The sequence below is a fragment of the Dipodomys merriami genome, unplaced genomic scaffold (genome assembly GCF_024711535.1).
Source record: "Dipodomys merriami isolate MVZ:Mamm:240054 unplaced genomic scaffold, mDipMer1.0.p SCAF_194, whole genome shotgun sequence".
NCBI classification, from domain to species: domain Eukaryota; kingdom Metazoa; phylum Chordata; class Mammalia; order Rodentia; family Heteromyidae; genus Dipodomys; species Dipodomys merriami.
Window position 1 is genome coordinate 1,366,911 of NW_027203315.1, and position 22,922 is coordinate 1,389,832.

General features: G+C 38.6%; 1 pseudogene; it reads left to right on the forward strand.

Moving 5' to 3' along the window:
* The first annotated feature begins 4,843 nt into the window (after positions 1 to 4,843).
* Positions 4,844 to 22,922, forward strand: part of LOC138831383 (zinc finger protein 658B-like) — a 28,478-nt pseudogene continuing 10,399 nt past the window's right edge.

A 22,922-nucleotide genomic window follows, 5' to 3' on the forward strand; every position in this document is an offset into this window, starting at 1 on the left:
TAAAGTATAAAGTACTAAAGGTAATTAATAAGAGGTTTTAAAAAAATAGGAATGGATTTTTGGATATAAAGTTTAAATATAAAATTGTTCTTAACATTGGCCTCAATGTGCACAAAGGAAAAATTAGGATTACCAAAATAATTGCTATTCTAGTTTGCTCTTATAGGTTTTTTAAGTTTCCAGCAAGCCCAAAGCAAAGCACAGAGGATTCTTACAAGTTGTCAGATGTAACTTTGACTCTTAATAAGTTTCAGGTAAGAGCATGCTTAAAAGCTACTCCTATGTTGACCACCTTGTTGCTTTTAATTGGAGTAAAATGGCCTTTTGTAAGACTCATTGATCTGCAAACTGGTTCAAAGCCAGCCCGGGCACAAAAAGGTTCCTGTGAGACTGTCACCTCTATTCAGCCAGCAGAGTACTAGCCCTGGACTAAAGAGTCAGGGGACAGTACTCAAGCCCCATGCTGGAGACTCACAGTGGCAGAGTACTAGCCCTGGACTGAAGAGTTAGGGGACAGCATTCAAGCCCTGAGTCTGGGACTCAAAGTGGCAGAGTGCTAGCCTTGAGCTGTAGGGCTGAGGGACAGTGCTCAGGCCCCGAGTTCAAGTCCAGTGACCAGCTAAAGGGAAATGTCAATGAGGCATGAGGCATTTATCCCAATGTGGAGAAGACACTCCTGGGACGAAAGCAATGGAGGAGCATCCAGAGGCAGTAAAGCCACTGCTTGGTTGGCAGAAATGTCAGATCCTAGAGTCATTTGTGCATGGCCCTTCAAAACTGGTCAGAGCCGGGAGGTCATGGAAAGAGTTTGTAAGCATGCCTAATGTCCATGACTATCTACCTTGTAAGGGACAGGAACTTGCCAGTCCTCTGTGATAGTAATAAAAAGCTAATGTTATAAAATGTTGGAGATAGTTTAAATCTCAACCCCTTTATGTGCCAAAAGCTCTAATTGGCAGCTCTAATTGAGCTGACACTAGTTACATAAAGTTCATCTGCTCAGAAAAAAGTTTGTAAACCTGAGAGTGTGTTTCTATTGATATCATTGATATCTGTCTAAAGGCCTGCAAAGGTAACTTAGGCATTACTTGGGATCATTAGAGATCACATTCCTAAGCCATCTAGGAAGATGCTTTTGCAAACTAGAGTGCTAAACAAGCTACACTGCTGTAGCCAGAGAAAAGGTCTGTGCAGTTGTCAAAAGTTAAAATATTATTCTTAATGACATCTAACCCTGATAGCCTCTTTGTAAAATAGGCTAAAGTTATAGGTCCCTAGCTAGGTAAGGTCAACGCCCCTGAAGTCAGCTTGAAGAAGTTACAGAAGATGGACCTTCGCCCTTCTACCCCCATTTTAAGATCAAGGGTCCAGAGTCAGTTTAAAAAAAAAATGAGGCAAAATAGGTAAAAAAAAAAAAAAAAAAGACATAAAGAATAGTGTTAACAGTTGTTGTTGTGCAAGGTGTGGAGACTGCATCTGTCAGAGATGTTTGCAAGACTAAGCCTTCTGAGCCTTCTGTGTCTATTTACAAAAACATCTGGTTAGTAAAAAGGTTGTGATTTTGGTAAATTGTCCTGGGCTATTGTTTAAATATCTTAAAAACCAGCAGGATCAAAGCCTGCCAAGCCTATGCAATGTATCCTTAACCAGTCTGTGTAGGAATTTACAGCCCAGCATGAGGTGTGACAGTCCCTTGGAGCCACTGAGAGACCCTGCTGTTGCTGCTGCTGCTGCTGCTGCATACCCTAATGGGTAAAGTTCAATGATGGCCTGACAGCCACCTGGAGAAACTCCTGCCTGATTCCATCACCTGAGTCAGCTTCCTGGTTGACTGCTGCTAAATCTAAGATCTTGTGGGACATTCTTTTGGGTGATATCCAGAAACCCTCTATTCCCACAGTGGATACTGGGGACAAGAATATCACTGGCTTGCTTGCCTTAGGCACTTCAGTGCATAGTGACTGGAAATCCACTCTATGGTCACAGCCTAGTTTGGCTCTGGTATGGTAATAACCTGAGTGTGTTATCAGTGGAGGTAATACTCTTAGCCTTAAAATCTAGCAAGCTTCTGCATCACAGTGGTGCCTTAAGGCTGTTCTAAGATAAAGGTTCTGCAAGCCAAAGGAAAATTAGGCAGTTTTAAACTACAGCCACAAAGATGCTCAAAAAATCGTAAAAAAAGAGGGTAGTAAAGAAAGCCTTGAAAAAAAATGTAAGGGGCTAAGGTACTGTTATTTTTGTTACAATTGGACCTTGTATACTCAACAGACTGGTGTCTTTTGTAAAAGAAAAAGATCAGCGCAGTCCTTCTATTAGTTCTGAGATCCAAGTACCAAGCATTGAGAACAACTGACACCCCACAAGATAATATAGAGACACCCCTATGACTGAGATAAGAACCCCATAAATTTTAAGATTAATATTAGTCCAAAGAAAAATGGGGGAATAAAAGATTAAAAATTAGAGTTACATTTTACAATTGCTAACTGCTGGTTTTGCTTCTGTAAAATTGCTTGCGCTTGCACTGACCCTTCCCCTCCCTGGAGATATATAAAAAGTTTCAGAGTCTAGATGTTGGCCCTGGGACAAGCTCTGTAGTCGTAATTAAAGGGCTAACAAGTAAATTCCCCAAATGGCCAAATGGGACCCAAGATAAGAAACAAGGAGTATGTTCCTCCGCATTCCCGTGTAAAAACTCCCGATTTAGGGGGCTCAAGATAAGGGCCATTTGATGAGCCCAGCAGACTAGGCCAAGTGTTAATCACAAGACTGTAACACTGTAGATTCCCTAACCCTTACCTCCCAGTGTGACTACCTCAGTTTGATCATCCGCGCTAATTGTTTTATCGCAGAGAGTGTTATAAACTTCCCCAGGTAGTATGACATTGATGTTGGGATATCCTCCTTTTCCCTGTGCAACAATGTTATTAATGTTTCTGCCTCCCTATACTCACAACAGAGACAGGTTTTTGTTTGTGGCAATAATATGGCCTACACTGTACTTCCACAAAATTGGACAGGGGCCCTCTCAGCCGGGCCAAAAGTCAACTCTGGCCATTTTAGTAAAAGGAGGGGGAATTGTTGGAGACCTGAAACCTGCCTGAGAATGCTCTGGCCTTTTTCAAACACCTGATTAAGCCATGATAAATAGCCGTTCTTGGAAATTCCAAGGTGTACATCTAGATTACTTCCTAAAACAGGCTGGGCCAGTCAATTACCGAAACCGGTGGACCAAAAGACCCTGCCCTGACTTCACCGTAAAAAAATTTCCGTCCACCCCTCCCTTCCATACAGTGCTTCCCCTTCTTTCCTTATAAAAACCTAAGTTTCTTTGCCAATAAATGAGACCTTGATGCGACTCAGACTGACTCTGTCTTTCCTTATACGCTTGGTCTCGATCCTCTCTCGCCCCCTTGGTTCTTTTAGGAGGTGCCCTCTCGGATCCCCCACCAAATTACCTGGCCTGCTAGACGGGTCACTGAGTCATGTGTGGCAGAGATCTAGGTGATCCTTTGTCTCAAGGAATTGTCAATCCATTATTCTCGTGAACACAAACTGAATTTGGTGTGCCAGTATTGTTAATGGTAGCAATTCTTTTTGTCCTTAGAAAAGTCATTCTAAAAGAGAAAACGACAATGAGAAATGTAGAAAAGGAGATATCATTTTCTTTTAAACTAGTACTATGCAGGTAGGAGGAAAATAGGAGTATGTTAGGGCTACTATCCTCTGATAGGGACAATTTCTTATCAGTGTTGCTGGCCATGGAGTGGCATTCAGAATCGTAGCTTTATGAGTGTGTAGCTGAATAACTTCAGTAAATATTTCCTTGAGAAAAATAGAAAAATCTGAAATACAGAAAAACATTATTTTCCATTGTAAAACATCAGTACTACTTTCTTAATTACTACATTGTGGAGAAAAGTATATATTCTGCATAAAACAATGCTTTGACATTTGAGAATATTGAAACAGAATGGGAGAAACTATCTTTACATTAAGGAATTTATGGATCTCATTTGTTTTTGTCTATTTTTCTCTAATTCATTTTAGATGTCTAAGAAATTGAGGATATGATTATCACCTGTCAGGAAATTCACAATGAATAGTCATCTGAAGTAGCAATCATGAAAAGTAACCCAGGGGAAGAAAAAGTGAGATTTATCAAAACTTTTAATTTGAGCTCCATACAGAAGTCAGAACTGATGAAGAATAATGGGAACTCCTTTGGGATGAAGACAGAAATAGTCACTGGGTGTCAGAACATGAGTGTCTACAGTGATCCCAGTAAGATGTGTGCTGCATATAGTCCTAGTGTGTCTCCTGTAGTTGAGAAATATTAACAATGTGACACCTTTTTCACCCAGAAGACACACCTTACTTTCCCTCAGAGAACAGACACAGGAGAGAAACCTTATGAATGTAACGTGTGTGGAAAGTCTTTCGCCAAGAAGGCAAACCTTACTGTCCACTAGGGAACACATACAGGAGAGAAACCTTATGAATTTAACATGTGTGGAAAGTCTTTCACCAAGAAGATACACCTTACTGTCCAACAGAGAGCACACACAGGAGAGAAACCTTATGAATATAACATGTGTGGAAATTCTTTCAACCAGAAGTGAAGCCTTACTGTCTACCAGAGAACACACACAGGAGAGAAACTTTATGAATGTAACAGTTGTGGAAAGTCTTTGATCTCAAAGGCAACATTCTCTCTCCACCAGAGAACACACAAAGGAGAGAAATCTTATGAGTATAACATTTGTGGAAAGCCTTTCAGCCAGAAGTCAAACCTGGCTGGCCACCAGAGTACACACACAAGAGGAAACCTTTTGATTGTAACATGTGTGGAAAGTCTTTCACCTGCAAGTCAAGCCTCACTGTCCATCAGAGAACACACACAGGAAAGAAGACTTATGAATGTAATGTGTAGAAAGTCTTTAACCCAGAAGCTACACCTTACTTTACACTGGAGAACACACACAGGAGAGAAAACTTATGAATGCAACAGGTGTGGAAAGTCTTTCATTAACAAGCCAAAGCTTATTCTACACCACAGCATATACACTGGAGAGAAACCATATGAGTGTAATAGGTGTGAAAAGTCTTTCACCCAGAAGTCACACCTTAATGCCCATGAGAGAACAGACACAGGAGAAAAACCTTATGAAATTAGCATGTGTGGAAAGTCTTTCACCTCGAAGTCAAACCTCACAAAAATTGAAGTTAACAAAAAAATAAAATCATCTGCCACTTGAGCTACAGCATCACTTCTAGGCCCTGAGAGGAAGGAAGGAAGCAAGTATAGAAAGAAGGAAGGAAGGAAAGAAGAAAGGAAGGAAAGAAGGAAGGAAGGAAAGAAGGAAAGAGGGAAGTGAGAGAGGGAAAGAGGAAGGAAAGGAATGAGGAAGAAGGAAGAAATAAACTTTTCAAAAGAACAATGTTTAATTGTTGGTGAATGTGAGAAAATCTTTCAGAGGTGTGACTCAAGAAAAATGGCTTTTACAAAAAGCAAATTCTTGAACATTTTACAAAATGATAAAGAGGCTGTAACATTATATAAATTGATTTAATAATTCAGTAATATTAAGTAATGAGGTCAGATGTGGCTGGTGCCCTATTGGCCACATGGTGTATGGTAGGGTCTGGCATCTTGTCTTCATGCAAGGAGAAGGAAATGCCCCCATCCGTCACTTGCCACCCAACTGATGGGTGTGGCTGGTTCGCTGGAAGCAGGGGTGAGCATTTGGCTGATATGTTACTCAATCTGTTAGTCCAGTGCCTGGGACTGGAATTTCCTGTGGACCTGCCTCCTGTTTAGGCCCTATTTAGGCTGGACTAGCAGTGGCACTAGATGCCATGGTACATGTCTCTGTGATCATGTCCTGTGTCCTGTCTCCTGGCTTGTCTCTGGTAATCATGTGTAAATTCAGCACTCTCTTGTGCTGATTGGTTTCTTTTTTTTTTTTTTTTTTAGATTTTCACTGTATTGTTTTTTTTTCATTTATTTAATTTTTATTGTAAAAATACTGTATAGAGGGGTTACAATTACATGGGCAAGATAATGAGTACATTTCTTATCAAGCATTGTAGCCTCCTCCTTTGTTTCCCCTTCCCATCCCTTCCCAGCCTTCTGCCCCCTCACCCAATCCACCCCTACCCTCCACAAAAGTTGTAAATTTCGTTTTTGACATGACAACTTGTACTTCTCATTGTTGCAACGGTTCCACCTGTATCCTTATTTTGCTGATTGGTTTCTTAGTGTTGTTCTTATTCTTTTTTTTCCTTTCTGTCCTGTTTCCATGCTATCTAAGTGTATTTGTGGACTACAAGTCTTTGTTACATCAGGCTGCTTGCAGACTGCTAACTGTGTAATAAAGACTCCAGTTTTCCATCTTCCCAAATGTGGCTTCCAACAAATATACTGTCTTCTTTTACAGAAAAACAAAGGTTGACCTAAATTTAGAATTTCTAGAGCCAAGTAGCTGCCACAGTATAGTTATGTAATTAAAGATATCCTGGAGGCATTTAGAAAAAATATCTGTTACATCAGAAAGTGCCTAATTAGTAAACCAAGGCCAAGACTCCAGATCCTATATAAGCCAGTCATTCTACATATGTCCAGAGCTGTTTGGTTACATGAAGAGCTCTACTTTCACACTTTCATGAAGAAATGTTTTTGTGCCAATATGAGGTGTTCAACTCAGAAACTGAGTTGAAGTCAACCAGAGCTGGCTTCAAAGGAGATTCTCTCATCTTGGCCTCCATAAAAGCTAGGAATCAAAGCATGAGCCCTGTGGGCTGTTCTGAAGAAATCTCTCTCTGGGAATAAGAGGTTTCATTCAGTGCTTTGCCTCCAGCTTCCTGTACCTTCAACAATTTTGGTATGTATTTTCATTGTTCAAAGAGAATCCTTAAGTCCTGGCCAGGGTTCCATTTACAAGATAAGGATAGTGGACTTCACATTGCCAGATTTAGCTATGTTGGTAGTTTAACCCCTTCCCTCACACTGTTCCCCTGTCTGCTTATCTACTGAGGCCTAGTTAAAAAAATAGGGCGATTGGGAGGCCCTTGGCTTCCTACTTGTACCATACACACACACACACACACACACACACACACTGGCCATTGGATATAGCTCATTATCCCATTTTTACAAACTGGATGTTTTCTGGTAAAGGATGGTTCATGGACTGGAGTCCCTTCTACCTAGGCCTGTCATGTAGCTGTAATTGAAAGACATGAATTAACATACCACATTCATTCAAAGTAGCTCTCAACATAGCATTTTATTTTTGATTTTATTATTTTTGTTATTATCATTTGGCCAACATTTTTCCTTGAGCTCAAAATTTAAGGGACTTACTGCTCACTGAATTGGTAAACTACCTTATCCTTCTTTTAATTTAAAACCAGTGGTTAAAAATGAGCAATTACACCCCCTCATGTGTGGAATCTTAGCTACTCAGGAAGCTGAAATTGGAAAGATAGTATTTGTAGGCCATCCCATGTAAAAGCTTCATGAAAATGGTATCTTAGCTAATAAAAGCATGGATCTGGTCATATGTGCCTATCTTGTTTGCTACTTGTGATATGTAATTATAAAATTAGTGTGTTGAAAGGCCCAGACAAAGAAGCAAGACCCTAAGGTGAAAAATCAGTGATACAAAAGGGCATCTGATATAGAAGGTAAAGGAAGCCTCACAAATTTTGCCCCTGAATTCAACCTGACGGCCACTAATATGATCTGTGCAAACAATGCATTCTTCCAAATATTTAGTGGAAGAATTTGGATGTGGTTTACAGAATGATAGGTAAACAGACCTTTACTGAGATTGCAAAAGGACCTTTGCCTATGTCTATATGATGTTATTAATTTTATATCCTATTCTGTGGAAACCATGAGTTCTTAGATCAAGTAGTTAAGATTTCCTGATCTAACAGGGCACTGGTGCTTCATATCAGAATTCTTAGTTGCTATAGAGTATGAGGTTTAAAATCACAATTGAAAGACCAACTAGGTAGGTAATGCTGTGAGACTGTTATCACCAATTTTCACCAAATTTCCCCCAAGTAGTGCTGTGAATCATGTTGATAGACTGTCATCACATTTGTTCCTTTATTACAAAATCTCAAGGACAGTACCAAGGCCCTGAGTAGAAAGAACTTCAAGGCTGGGGAAGATATTTTGTAAATATGGGTTATTTGGCCTTCATGCAGGAAAGTTTCCATTCCTATAGAAACCTAAAATACTCTATAGGGTATAGTCATGGTCCGTCAATTGAAGTTGATATTGAAATGTCTTATACGCCTGGGTAATGATAAAATGTCACAAATTATTGCTATCTGTTGTCATGTGAATGGACATGCATATTCCTTTATCTTTCTGACTAGTTCATAGGTCCTTGGAGAGGTTCAAGTTACTATGAAACACAATGTGGTCCCCATCTGTAAGGTATGGAATTAGACATTCCAAGAGAGATCTCAACATATAAAATGTGGTCAAATATTTCAGTATACTTGAAACAGTATCATAGAGAGTCAATATTGATTATTTAAGATCTCAGAATACCAATATATTTGAACGAGAACACAATGGTCTTCTACTGTGTGCACACAGATGTAGGAGATATACTCTTTTCAGTCTGTTCTGTCCAGATGTGTAGAAGCACTTTTGCTGTTCTTCCCTAATGGATTGCACTTTATTTCAAGGCCACTCCCAGAGGTGAATGAGTGGATGTTTAGTTTCAGCTCATTCTAAAAGCTCCTATTTCCTGAGAAGAAAAGTGGTGAACCATGCCTTGGGTTTATATCCACCTTAAACCTAATCACTAAGAGTGGGTTCAGTTATATAATTTTTCAGAATGTCAACAGTCCTATCACAAGTTTCATCCTGTAGCAATATCCAAAGTTAGGCTTTAGAAGAGTTCTGCCTTTGTTCAAAGATTTCAACTCTAAATTAGATTATTTTCAATAGCCATTCATTGAATGTTACTGGATAAAGTACACAAACATAGTCACATCTATGTTACAGAACATTCTGATATCATCAGCAGGGGCAGTTCATATGACCCAAAGTCATGACCCTGAAGAGTCTGCTCTCCAGAGATCTAAGTATTTAACCAAAACCCTCCAGTTCCCAAGCAATCTTGATCCCAATGAGAGAGCAGAATATTAGGTGAATCCTTGTCTCTTCCTGAGGTTAACCTGGAATGATGCATCTCAGAGTGACTGGAAGGGACAGAAGCTGGGATACTGAGCACAGTGGGTACTGAACAAGGCTATCATAGGATTTTCAATAGAATGCAGGTACCACTTAAGGCCTCCTTCCATTACCTTGAGCACTTATATCTTTATTGTTGTCCACCTCTAGGTCATTTTTCCTCCCATAATTAGCATAATATTAAGTGTACATTTTTCCTGCTCCTTTGAGAAACATCTTACCATTACCTCTCTTTTCAGTTTCCTCAGTGAATTGTGAGGTTCTTTTACATTTTTTTCTTTCAGTTATCTTGATCAGAAACATCCTTCTATGAAGTCCCTGTTATAGAGTTGTCAGTACTTTGAGAAAATCACTACCTGGGGCATCCACAGCTAACCATTTTTACTTCACTTGTCCATGGGGTCATGCCAAACCAAGCCAAATCTTTATATGTGCATTCTAACTTAAATGTTTGTTACCAATAGTTTGATGTGGAGACTTCATCAGGTGTGTTGGAAGTTGGCTGGGCTCATAGTCTAGGCCAGAACTCAAAATGGAAGGTACAGGAAAGAAAAGATTGGTGAGGAGCCAGTTGAGGAGAGGAGCACAGTGCCAAAGTCTTCATGCAATATGCAAGCCTGGCAAGCGCCTTGGGACAAGAGTGAGGAGCCCAGAACAGGGCCTGTGCTACCCATCAGTACACCACCAGCACCACATGGCAAATCTAGCATGGGACATTTTGTGCCCAGGTTTCACCACGGTTGACTGTTGACCCAGGGACCTGTTAGTCAAGTTAAGCCAGTGGCCTAATGTAATTGTCTTGTCTTATGTAGATGATACAATTGCTGTGGACAAGAAGAATCGGTAGTAAAACTATTGTCTGATGAACTAGTTAAAATTCTTCAGGATATTTGTGTGAGTGTGTGTGTGTGTGTGTGTGTGTGTGTGTGTGTGTGTGTGTGTGTGTGTGTGTACTAAGAAGAAAACAAATTGAAAAGTAGTTCAGAGAGAAGTCAAATGACAAGAGTGTCAGACTTAAGTCCACAGCAAGATAGATCCATTACAATCACAACCAATAAGTGAAAAAGAAAGGTTTCCTTCACTTATTATACCTACCTTGACAAAGCCCATTGTGTTTAAAATAATAAGAACAGAAATGTATGTGTTGCTGCTTACTGTTGTACAACAGCTAGTTTACAAGTGACAGCAGAGGCATAGAGTCTCTTCTGTATGCAGCCCCTGCACTCACTGGAAAGGAAGACAGTAGTATTGAAAGTGAACTAAAGTCACTTGTAAGTTTGTCTTTTAAATTGCAGGGGAAGTATTGCCTAAATGAGCAGACTTTTTGTTTTGCTGGTCCTTAGGCTTGACCTCAGAGGCCAGGTGCTGTCCCTGAGCTGCTTTTGCTAAAGTGTAGCATTCTACCATTTGACCCACAGCACCACTTCCAGGTTTTTCTGTGCATGTGGACCTGAGGAATAGAACCCAGCTCCTCATTCATGCAATGCAAGACCTGTACCACTTTGCTACCTTGCTTGTCCTATAAGCAGACTTTTTATGTTAAAAGAAGAAAGAATAGGCTGGTATGTAGTATCCACCTTCCATGTACAAGTCCCAAGGTTCAATCCCCCAAAGTGAAAGGAAGAAAGTAGAAAATGGAATGACATTAAGTATACAGATACAAGAACAAAGAAAAATAGAAGAACAAAGGCAATGAGTGGTATTTAGGTGTTTGTTTGTTCTTGGTTGTTTCTTTTTTCTTTTAATTGTTGGTTGTGGGGTTTAAACTCAGGGAGGGCATGGCATATTCCCTTATCCTTTCACTAAAGGCTACCATGCTTCCACTTCCAGCCAGAATGTCACTTCTAGTTTTCTGGCATTTAATTGGTGATAAGTCACAATGAATTTTCTGCTGATGTGGTCCTGAGAAATGGAAGCCAGTGCCTCATATAGCAAGGCAAGCACTCTACCACTGAACCACACTCCCAGCCCTGCCTCCTTTCTTAAACAGTGTGGTTGGGGCTGGCTTAGTGATAAAGTGCTTGCCTAGCATGCATGTAGCACAGGGTTTCATTTCTCAGTACCTAAAAAACAACAACTACCAAACACCCCTAGAAGCACTGGTGTTGTAGCTCAAGTGGTAGAGTGGTAGCCTTCAGCATAATGATATTCAGGAACTGTTCTCACACCTTAAGTTCAAGCCCCAGGAATGTGAAACAACAACAACAACAACAAATGAGCAAATGAAAACAAAAAACCCAATGTCAGCAAGTTTCATTGATAAACACACCACACACAAACACACACACACAAACTTTTAAAAATAACATTCACCGTCTATACCATGTCTGCTTACCATCCCTGCTCCAAATGCTACCTACATCCATAGGAAAATTTATTCTATGTTTCTGTTGCTTTTGCATTCTTAAAAAATTATTGTGAAAGTGATATATATATATGTATGTATGTATCCATCCATACATATATGTCTATATATACACAGGTGAATATATATGTATATGTATACATACACCTTTGTGTATATATATATATATATATATATATATATGCTTATGGGTATATGTACATATAGATGTATATCAAAGTTCCATAAGCCAAGTATTGATTTCATTACTTGATTGATTACTCGATTGATTTCATTGATTTCATTACTTATTGAACAATGTGCATTTTTGCACAATTCCACCCACTTTTTAAAAGTAGCATTTATTTCCATATATCACAGTAAAACATACTAATATTAGGTATTGATCTCATTGTCTGAGTGCTGTCCCTGACCATTTTATCTTAAGGATTTATCACTTGAGCCATCTATCAATTTCTACTTCTGGATTTTTAGGTGATTAATTGTAGATAAGAGTTTCATTGACCTTTCTAAAAGGGCTAGATGAAATCTAAATCCTCAGATCTCAGGTTTACCAACATGAGACACTTGTGTCCAGCACCTTTAAATATTATTATATGCACTATGTTATTTGTGGTATGATTTTTCTTTTCATCATTCACATGGCTAGGTCTCTGGGCCTGGGCTTTGTCCCTCAGCTCTTCAGTTCAAGGCTACTGCTCTACTACTGGACCCACTGCACCACTTCCAGCTTCTTCTGTTTACGTGGTGGTATTCAGAAGGCTGGGATCTGAGGAAAGTTAGTATTATACTCACCTTTACTTCTCAGCTCCTCCAAGACCTGAGCTCCTCCCAGACCTAGAGTTCCCTCCCTACAGCTGGCCACTCCCTCTCTCATCTCAGACTCACCTGAGCATGTACTTAAGTCACTTCCTACCCCCCAGATCCTGTTGCAACCTGAAGAGGGAAAAATGCTTGTGCTCCCTCTCCTGGGAAATATGGTCCTTCTAATAAACCTTATAATAATATTTCTCCTGTGCCTGCTTGTGGACCCCTGGGATGGACTTGAAGGAATCCTACAAGGACCACAGATTGCAGCCAGGGGGATCTGAAAATCTGAGAGACTTATCTCCAATACACTACCAAGGGAGTGGGAAGTGCAAATGTGGCTTAAGTGGTAGAACATTATCATTGAACCAAATAATTTCAAGGTCAGTTTCCAGACCTTGAGTTCAAGAATCAGGACAGGCAGACACATATCAATGGCATTGTATTGTATTCAAATTATATTTTAACAACTGTTTTTGGTGTACAGGTATAGGAAATCTCTCTCATTTTTTTTGTCAGTGTGGGACCTGAACTCTGAGCCTGGGCACAGTCCCTCTGAACTTCAGCTCAAAGCTAGCACTCTACCACTTGAGCCACAGTACACTGCTGGTCTTTTCTGCTTATGTCATTCTGAGGAATCAAACCCAGGGCTTCATTCAAGCAAGGCAAGCACTCTACCACTGAACAACTTGCCCAGCCAGGCTCTCTCATTTTAAGTGATATAAAATAGACTAATTGTATTAGTGGAGAAATTGTAATTTGTCAGATGAGACACATTAACTGGAGTATATCTGTGCCAGCAGCATTTTGAAAGTTTCAATAGCCATAGGAAGTGCAGAGGATGAAAAGAGGATCAATATGTTTATATAAGACATTTTCAAGGAATGTTTACCACTCATTGGCTTCAATTCACAAAAAGCAAGTTTATGAACTCAAATGCGTGAGTACCAGAATCTCTAGGTTCAGAAGTATAAGCGCACAACTCCTGACTCTCCTTGTCTCAAAAATCAGAGGTTTTTGAGCCACTTTCTGGCACCTGGAGGAACAAGTGGTAATGGCAGCACAATCCTATGTGCCCAGAAAATATCATCCACCCCAGACTGGGGAAAGATGGGAAGGGCAGACTCTGGCTAGGAGCCTCAGATTGATTCATGTTTCAGCTCCCAAGTTCCCCTGAAAAAGAGAAGCTGGGCTTCTACCTCTTGGCTCAGACTATGGAGTGCAAAGCTGTACTTCAGAGCACTTCCAGCAGAAAGGGACAGCGCTCAGGCCCAGAGTTCAGGCCCCTCAACCAGACCCCCCAAAAAAATTATTGTAAAGTTGATATATATACATATACATCTGTACATACATACATATGTATGTCTATATATACATATATATGTACATATACATATGTATATACATATGTACATATATCATACATATATACTTCTATGTATATATACATATGTGTGTATACATATATACATCTATGTGTATATATACATATACACATATATACATCTATATATATAGATATATGTGAATATATCTATATATACATATATATATATATGTATGTCAAAGTTACTTAAGCTAGGTATTGATTTCATTACTTGATTGATTACTCGATTGATTTCATTGATTTCATTACTTATTGAACAATATGCATTTTTGCACAATTCCATCCACTTTTTAAAAGTAGCATTTATTTCCATATAACACAGTATAATATACCAATATTAGGTATTGATCTCATTGTCTGGATGCTGTCCCTGACCATTTTTTCTTAAGGATCTATCACTGGAGCCATCTATCAATATCTACCCCTGGATTTTTAGGCGATTAATTTAGATAAGAGTTTCATTGACTTTTCCAAAAGGCTGGATGAAATCTCAATCCTCGGGTCTCAGGTTTACTACCATGAGACACTTGTGTCCAGCACCTTTACATATTATTTTATGCACTATGTTATTTGTGGTATGTTTTTTCTTCTCATCATTCATGCAGCTTGATCTCTGGGCATGGGCTCTGTCCATCAGCTCTTCAGCTCAAGGCTACTGCTCTACTACTGGACCCACAGCACCACTTTCAGATTCTTCTGTTTATGTGGTGCTGGGCAACCTAACCCAGGGCCTCATACATGCAAGGGAAGCACTCTCCACTGAGCCACCCTTCCAACCCCTACACTAGCATTTTCAAAGGAATATATTAGGCCTTACATATTTGTTTGTTGCACAGATGCAACAAACCATAGAACCCAAAGACTTGACAAAGTATGGCACCTATAGTAAACATGCAGCCTTTGAAAAAACTGGCATTATCCTATGATTAATGCACTGTAACAACTATTTAGTAGGATTTAAATTATAATAGGTATCAGAGGTGATTTACAGTGTATAACAGATTCCCTGGAGATTATATTAGAGGTGATTTGCACTGTATAGAAAGATGTGTGCAGGTTACATGAAAGCAAACTAAGAAATACATATCAGATGACACAAACATAATAAATAGCAAAGTAATAACTAAAATGAAACCATGTTAATATTGTAATATAAAAATAGTAACTATATCAGTTACTGTCTGATTTGAACAGAAGAAAACCTACTCAAAAAACTCAATAAGCCAAAAAGACATACATTAATTATCAAGAAATAAAAGTAAATCAATATAAACATACCATAAGCAACAATCAATATTGAAAAATACAAGTAGTCATAATATGAAAGGAAAAGAACCTCAGTACAATTTTTGTTACCACAGATACAGAGCATTGATAATAACAGACAAATTATAAATCTGTATAACATAAGTTCTATTCTGAAAAGTAAAGTCTACAAAGACATGATTAAAAGGCCAAAGAATGATAATTTCTTTAATCTATCATTATGATTGGAGAAGAAATACTCATCTTAATGACTGAATAACTAGAAAAATGGTCAGTGGAACTCATGGATGGCATTATCTTTACTAAATGCTGTTTATAAAGCACTATGCAGTTATATTTACCAAGACAGACACACTGAGAATAGATATGAAGACAATTTGTATAGAAAAAAGTATGACAAATAAATCTATGATATAAATACAATAAAATCCAACAATATGTTTCTAATAATCTAACAGTAAAACAAACAGAAGGAAACTAGAATGAATATGTAAAAATATATGTATGCTTTCATTGTGATCTATTCAATATTAAAGGGAGCTACTTTCTTATTTCACTTGTGAAATAAAAACAATTGCTTTAATTATGTATGGTGTATTCACATGTATATCTTCTGGTGGGTGTGGCAGAGCCATAGAATGTGAGGGAAATAGGGTGATGAAAGTAAAATATACAACTCAAGAGTAGAGATAGGAGGGAGAGATTGGGAGAGAGTGAAGGCATGGAAGACACTGTATGAAAGGAAGGGTATTTTTTACCTCACTGATGACATTGTATCTATCTATATATCACTTCAATGATAAGATTAAATTACATTAATTATAAAACAATACCTCCAGCATAAATGATCTGCTTAGTGAAGAAAATCTACCACAGTTAGAACAGTTACAATTGTTAGAAACACAATACAACACTTAATTTGAAAGATAAACTATTTCAGTTTAGGTTGCATATTTCTTCTACATAAACCAGTAACAATAAACTATTTCATTGTAGTATCCAATTAAGTGTTAATGTTAAATGTTGAGGAAAGAAAAATCAAGGCAAGTACTTCTTGCTAAAGACTGTCATTTTAGCCTAGCTACTAAGGAAGAAACTGAGATCTGGAAGCCAGCCTGGATAGACAATTCAAACTAAACAGATAATGAACAGGTTAGAGTTATGGCTCAAGTGATAGTGCCAACAGTGAGGGAGGAAGTTGACTGACTGTGAGACCTGAAGTTCAAGCTCAAATAGTAGCTCAAGAAAACCATGCGGTATGTGTATTACTGTGTTTCTAAGTTAGAAACCTAACTGTAGTGATACTAGCAAGTCTTCATCTCAGATATAAAGGGAAAAGAAGATGAGTGGAGGGGGAAAAGAAGAGAAGCAAAAGGTCAGGAAAAAGAAGGAAGAAGAAAGGACAAGAGAGTAGTGGAGAGGAGGGGAAAAGAGGAAAAGGGAAAAGAAGAGAAGAGAGAAGGGGAGGAAAGTTTCATGGCATCATACTTGACAGTAACTGGTCTGGGAAGATTGCTCAGTGGTAGAGTGCTTGCTTATCATGCATGAGGCCCTGGGTTTAATTCCTCAGCACCATATAAGCAAAATGTTGGAAGTGTTCCTTTGGTTGAATCTGTAATGTACTCACCTTAAGCTGAAGAGCTGAGTGACAGCACCCAGGTGTACAGTTCAGGACTCGCTGCTGAGAAAAAAGAAAAGAAAAGAAAAAAAATAAAGCAAGATTTGACAGTAACCCCATAAATAGAACTCCAAAAGTACCTCATAGAAAAAACAAAGAAACAAACAAACAATGTGAGCCTCTGGTGGATCACACCTTTAATCTTTGGTACTGAAGAGGGTGAGATCTGAAGATCCAATCTCAAAGTCAGCCTGAGCAGGTATAGCTGTGAAACTCTTACTTCCAGCAAATCACCAGAAAACCAGAAGTGGTGCTATGGCCAAAGTGGTAGAGTGCTAGTCTTGAACTTAAGAGCTGAGGGACAGTGTTCAGGCCCAGAATTCAAGCCCCATGACCTACAATATATAAATAAAAAAAATAAATACATACAAATTAAAACCTTGTATATTGAAAAACACTACCAGTAAAGGAAAAAAAGCATGTATGAGAGACATATTTGCATATATCTCTAAATGGATTGCTAACCAATATGAATTAGAGAATATAAAGAAAATCCTTCAAGTAACCTAGACAACAAAATCTAATTTTAAAGTTGGAAAAAGATTGAAGAGATTTTTCTTAAAAGGACATACACAAATAGTTGATTATAATATAAAAGTTGTTTAATATCAGTAGTCATGAGAAAAATTCAAATCAAAATTCCAATAAAATAACTATTTTATACATGCTATTATGGACATAGTTTTAAATAAAAACAACAAAAATACTCCCAAAGTCTAAAAAAAGCTATGAAAGATGTGAAAAGGATGTGAACCTTGGTGCATTTCTGTCATGTATGTAAAAATATCAAAGATGAAACCAGGGGCCAGTGGCTCACACCTATAATCATAGCTACTCAGAAGGCTGAGATTTGAGGGTTATGGTTCAAAGCCAGCATGGGCAGGAAAATCCGTGAAACTCTTATCTCCAATAAAACCATCAGAAAACCAGAAGTGGTGCTGTAGCTCCAGTGGTAGAGCCCTAGCCTTGAGCTAAATAGCTGAGGGACTATGCTCAGGCCTGGAGTTCAAGCCCCTTGATCGACCTAACAAACAAACAAACAAACAATCTATCAAAGATGGTACTAAGAGTCCTAAAAAGAACTAAATATAGAATTATATAGGAACATGGTCCAGCATTTCTATGCTTTTGTGCAACAGCAGATAAAGCAGGGAGTGCATCAAATGCTTGGTGAACCACTTCTCATAATCTACTCACAATAAGGAAAACATTGAAGCATGTAAAACAATAAATGTGTTCAAAGGAGAAAACTTTACTACATTTTATGGCAGGGATGAACTTTAAGTAAAATAAGCTAAATAAAACACGCCAGTCATGAAGGAACAGCCATAGTATAATTTCCCTTACTGAGCCTCCAAGGATAAACAAATTTGTAGAGCCCAAATGTAGGATGATTCCAGAGAGTGGGATAGAGAGGAACAGGGGCTGCCTATTCAATGATTAAACAGCTTCAAAGATGGAAGATGAAAAGTGTTGTAGATGGATGGATGGAATGGCCTCACAACAGTGTGGCCCAGTGTTTTATCAATGAACTGTACACATAAGAATGGCTAATGTAGCCACACACAGTCTGAAACACAACTATTCTCCCTGGACTTGGGAAACTCAAGAAAGATTAGTTGACAGCCTAGGCTACATAAAAAGATAAAGAGCTTGCTGGAAGAGTGTGAGGGAGTGTAGTCAATGAGATGGGAGGGCTGGGATGGTAGGGGAAAAACAAAGTAGAAGGCAACAATGCTTAATACGAAATGTACTCATTACCTTACTCATGTAAGTGTAACTTCTCTGTATGGTATTTTCACAATAAATAAACTTATTTAACAAAAAAAGAGCTTGCTGGACTATATAGCAAGACCTGTCCTCAAAAGAAACATGGGAAAATCAATTTTGGATTCTGTGAAGACATATGGGCGATAAACATATCTATTTTACCTACTAAATTAACAAACAAACTGAAAGTGTTTGAACACATGCTAAAACAGTGTTTAGTTGGAAATACACACTACAAATAGCATTAATAACAAACACATATGGACAAAAATACAAATTATTATAATCTGTGAATGTTTTGCAGATGATTTCACTCACTATTGCTCAAATGTGTCACATATTCCTGAACCATTTCTTCCACTAGATTCCAAAGGATACATTGTCACACATGCTATTTAGTATTGAAGTTCCTGAGATTAAAGTTTACTACTTAGCAAATGTATGTCAGAATTTGCCATTAGTGATATTTCAAATACGAAAACCATAGTGACTGTATTGTTTATATTCACAACAAGCTTCTATGTTATAATGTCAGTGAATGCAAATATGCAAGCAGAGCAAGAAGAAAAAGGAAAATTGCAGGAACCACATCAAATGAGGTTAAACCAGAGAAAGATAATAGAATCTGGGAAACTCAAATTATTTTATGTTTAGCAACAATTTTCCTGTATAATAAGTAAGAAAAAAGTCAATTCCAAGAGCCACATCACCAAAAGAAAACTGATCAGTAAGAAAATCTACTTCCCAAATAAACCATTTGATGAAAAGAAAAATTAAGAGACAAATGGAGGAAAGAGAAGCAGAGAGAATGAAAGAGAAAAAGAGACAGAGAGAAAAAGAGACAATGAGAGAAGAAAGAGAGAAATAAAGTTAGTGAACTCACATGGTGGTGGCTCATGCATGTAATCCCACCTACTCAGGAAACTGTGATCTGAGCATAAAGGTTCAAAGTCAGCCCAGACAGGACCATCTGTGAGACTCTTATCTCCAATTAACCACTAGAAAACTGGAAATGGCGATATGGCACCACTGTTAGAGTACTAGCCTTGAGCTCCAGAGTTTGAGTATAGCACCTAGGCCCAGAGTTCCAGACCTACAACTGAAAAAAATAAAAAGAAGAAAGAAGGATGGTACAGGGAAACAAAGGAGGAGGCAACAATGTGTGATAAAAAAATGTACTCACTATCTTGCCCATGTAATTGTAACCTCCCTGTATGGTATTTTCACAATAAATAAATGTAATGAAAAAGAAAGAAAGAAAGCTAATAAACATGAAAAATAGAATGAATTGGGAAAATAGGTAAGAGAACTCCTATGAGAGCACCATAGAGAAAAACAGACATTTCTATAAATGCCATCAAACTCAGCCTAAGTTTCATGTAAAACAAAGACCACAAAGCAGTCTAAGAATATTTACAGAGATTAATTTAAGTACTTATAGCTCACTCAGTCCTGTAGAATATTTGAAGTTATATTTGACCACACTATTTCAGCAAATCCAGTAAAATTTCATTAGGATAGTTTAATATTACATATGAGGATGTGAGTCTGAGCAGGTGCTAGCCATCCTACACCTTGTATGAGAAGTCATCTCCTAGATAGGTGTCACTGAATCACATAACTAGTGGGACAACTTTCTCTCACACTAGAAAATGTAGAAACAAATTGAAGCATATCTGCACTTAATTTAGAGTGTCAGATTTTACAATCTGCTAAATCTCCAAGCCATCCTTAGAGTTTTTTTTTTTTTTTTTTGTCAGTCGTTGGGCTTAAACTCTATGCTTGAGCACTGTCCCTGTGCTCTTCAACGCAAGGCGAGTGCTTTATAGCTTGAGCCACAGCACCACTTCCTGTTTTCTAGTGGTTTATTGGAGATAAGAGTCTCACAGACTTTCCTGCTCAGGCTGGCTCTGAACCCTGATCCTCACCTCCCAGCCTCCTGAGTAGCTAGAATTACAGGTGTGAGCCACCAGCGCCCGAATACATCTTTAGCTTTTTTAGAAACATGTTCCTGAAGCTGATTGTTTTTTTTTTTTCTTTTCTTCAATCTTGGTGCCCATAGGTTCATAAAATGGAATGTCAAACAAAGTGAGAAATAAAAGAATCTCACTACAGATCCTTTCATTCTTTCTTGCTGATGACAATGAATAAAGATTCTGGAACCATGGCTAGGAGCAAAGGCAAATAAGGAAGTCAGAAAAGAACCTGTGTGATTTTACCCTAGATGTTCCTGCTCAAAACATGATATGTGGGCTGGAAAAGCATAAAGACTTCTTATGGGAGAAGATTCATTCCTGTCTTAAGAAGAGCATTAAAGTGTCCACTAAAGACATATGCATGGGGGCTGGGAAGGTGGCTCAGTGGTAGAGCACTTGCCTTGCATGCCTGAGGCCCTGGGTTCGATTCCTCAGCACCACATAAGCAAAAAGAAAAAAGCAGGAAGTGATGCTGTGGCTCAATGGTAGAGCGTTAGCATTGAGCTGAAGACCTAAGGCACAGCGCCCAGGCCCAGAGTTCAGGCCCCATGACCAGACCCAGAAAAAAAAAAAAAACACATATGCACGGTCCATTAGAAGGTAGATCAACAATATAAAAGCAATTAATAACTAGGTTAATATACTTATAGATCACATAAAACCTAAAGCTCTTGGGGTGGGAAGGTGGCTCAGTGGTAGAACGCTTGCCTTGCGTGCATGAGGCCCTGGGTTCGATTCTTCAGCACCACATAAGCAGAATAAGCCAGAAGTGGCACTGTGGCTCAAGTGGTAGAGCACTAGCCTTGAGCTGAAGAGCCGAGGAACATTACCTAGGCCCAGACTTCAGGCCCCATGTCTAACACAAAAAGAAAAAGAAAAGAAAACTACATTTCACAGGTAGTGTTGGAAGCACCCCAGTTTTATCTCTTTGTCTCTCAGGAATATATTTTTAGGGAGGATTTTTTTTTTTTTGGTGTGGGGCTTGAACTCTGGGTTTGATCACTTGTCCCTCAGCTCTTCAGCTCAATGCGAGCGATCTACCACTTCAGCCACAGTGCCACTTCCCAGGAATTTAGTTTTAAAGAATGAAATTATTTTTTCTTTATATTGTTAGAGGTGCTTTTAAGTTGAAGTGTATACATTCAAATATGCTCTTTGATTCCCATTTTCATGAGGAATAGTTCAGCTCCACAAAAGAGACATGTAGAACCCATACACTGGAGAACTAAAATCATACGTGAAAGTTTCCAATCCATTCTTTCCCAATTATTTTTTATGGAAGGGATTACAAAAAATCACACTAAACACCTAAGAGACAAGTGTAGGTTCTCTGATAAGAGAGAGGGAGACTGTTGTAGACCCAGGGATGCCTGCCAGAAGCAGACAAAATATGAACAAAGGCTTCAGGGCCATTGACTCTCACCCTCAGGACTGCAAGTCCTTGCCCTTTCTTGGTTTGAGGAAGTATGTGCTCTAGCTTTTTGCCCTGGGGCTTTAACTGACAGGAGGCTTGAGTGGAAAAGATGTCTTGAAATAGAGTGATTAAAGATGTGTGCTGTTTGCACTTTTGGGCACAGTGGGTCTAGACCAATATTACACAAGCATTTGAGAAATATATCTGAACTGTGTCATCAGCCATCTCTCTGTCCCCTTAATTATCATCCCATTGGCTCTCAGAGTATTGCTTGTGCTCTGATGGGATTGCGGAGGGAGACAAAAGGTTTATTCCACAGTTTAATGGATAAGGAGTAAGAAGAAAAATTGAGGTCCCCTAGATATGTAGCCTAAAGCTACTGAGAGGAACTGTTAGGATCAGAGAAGAGGTAAGAATTCTAAAGAGATTTTCACATGCAAAATGAAAAGTCAAATGCAGACTGGTTAGCAAGTGATTAAGCTTCAAATCAACATAGCCTAGCCTAAACTTCACTCTTCTATCTCTCCTGCAATTCATCCTGACCCCCCTAACCACTATCTCTTTGAAGTGAAATGGAGGTGATGTGCCATGTTCATAAGAATCCCTGTGAGGAAACTTTTCACTAGATACATGAAGAAATTTTTAAAGGAAATGCAAATAGTACATAGCAAATGCTCACAGACAGTGCCCAAGCTCTGAGTTCAAGCCATAGGACCAACAACTGAAAGATTAAAAATTAGAGTTACATTTTACAATTAAAAATTAGAGTTACATTTTACAATTGCTAACTGCTGGTTTTGCTTCTGTAAACTTGCTTGCGCTAGCTCTGACCCTTCCCTTTCTCTGGAGATAAATAAAAAGTTTCGGAGTCTAGATGTCGATCCTGGGACAAGCTCTGTAGTCATAAATAAAGAACTAACAAGTAAATTCCCCAGGTGGCCAAATGGGACCCAAGATAAGGAACAAAGAATATGTTCCTCTGCATTCCTGTGTAAAAATTCTCGGTTTAGAGGGCTCAAGATAAGGACCATCTGGT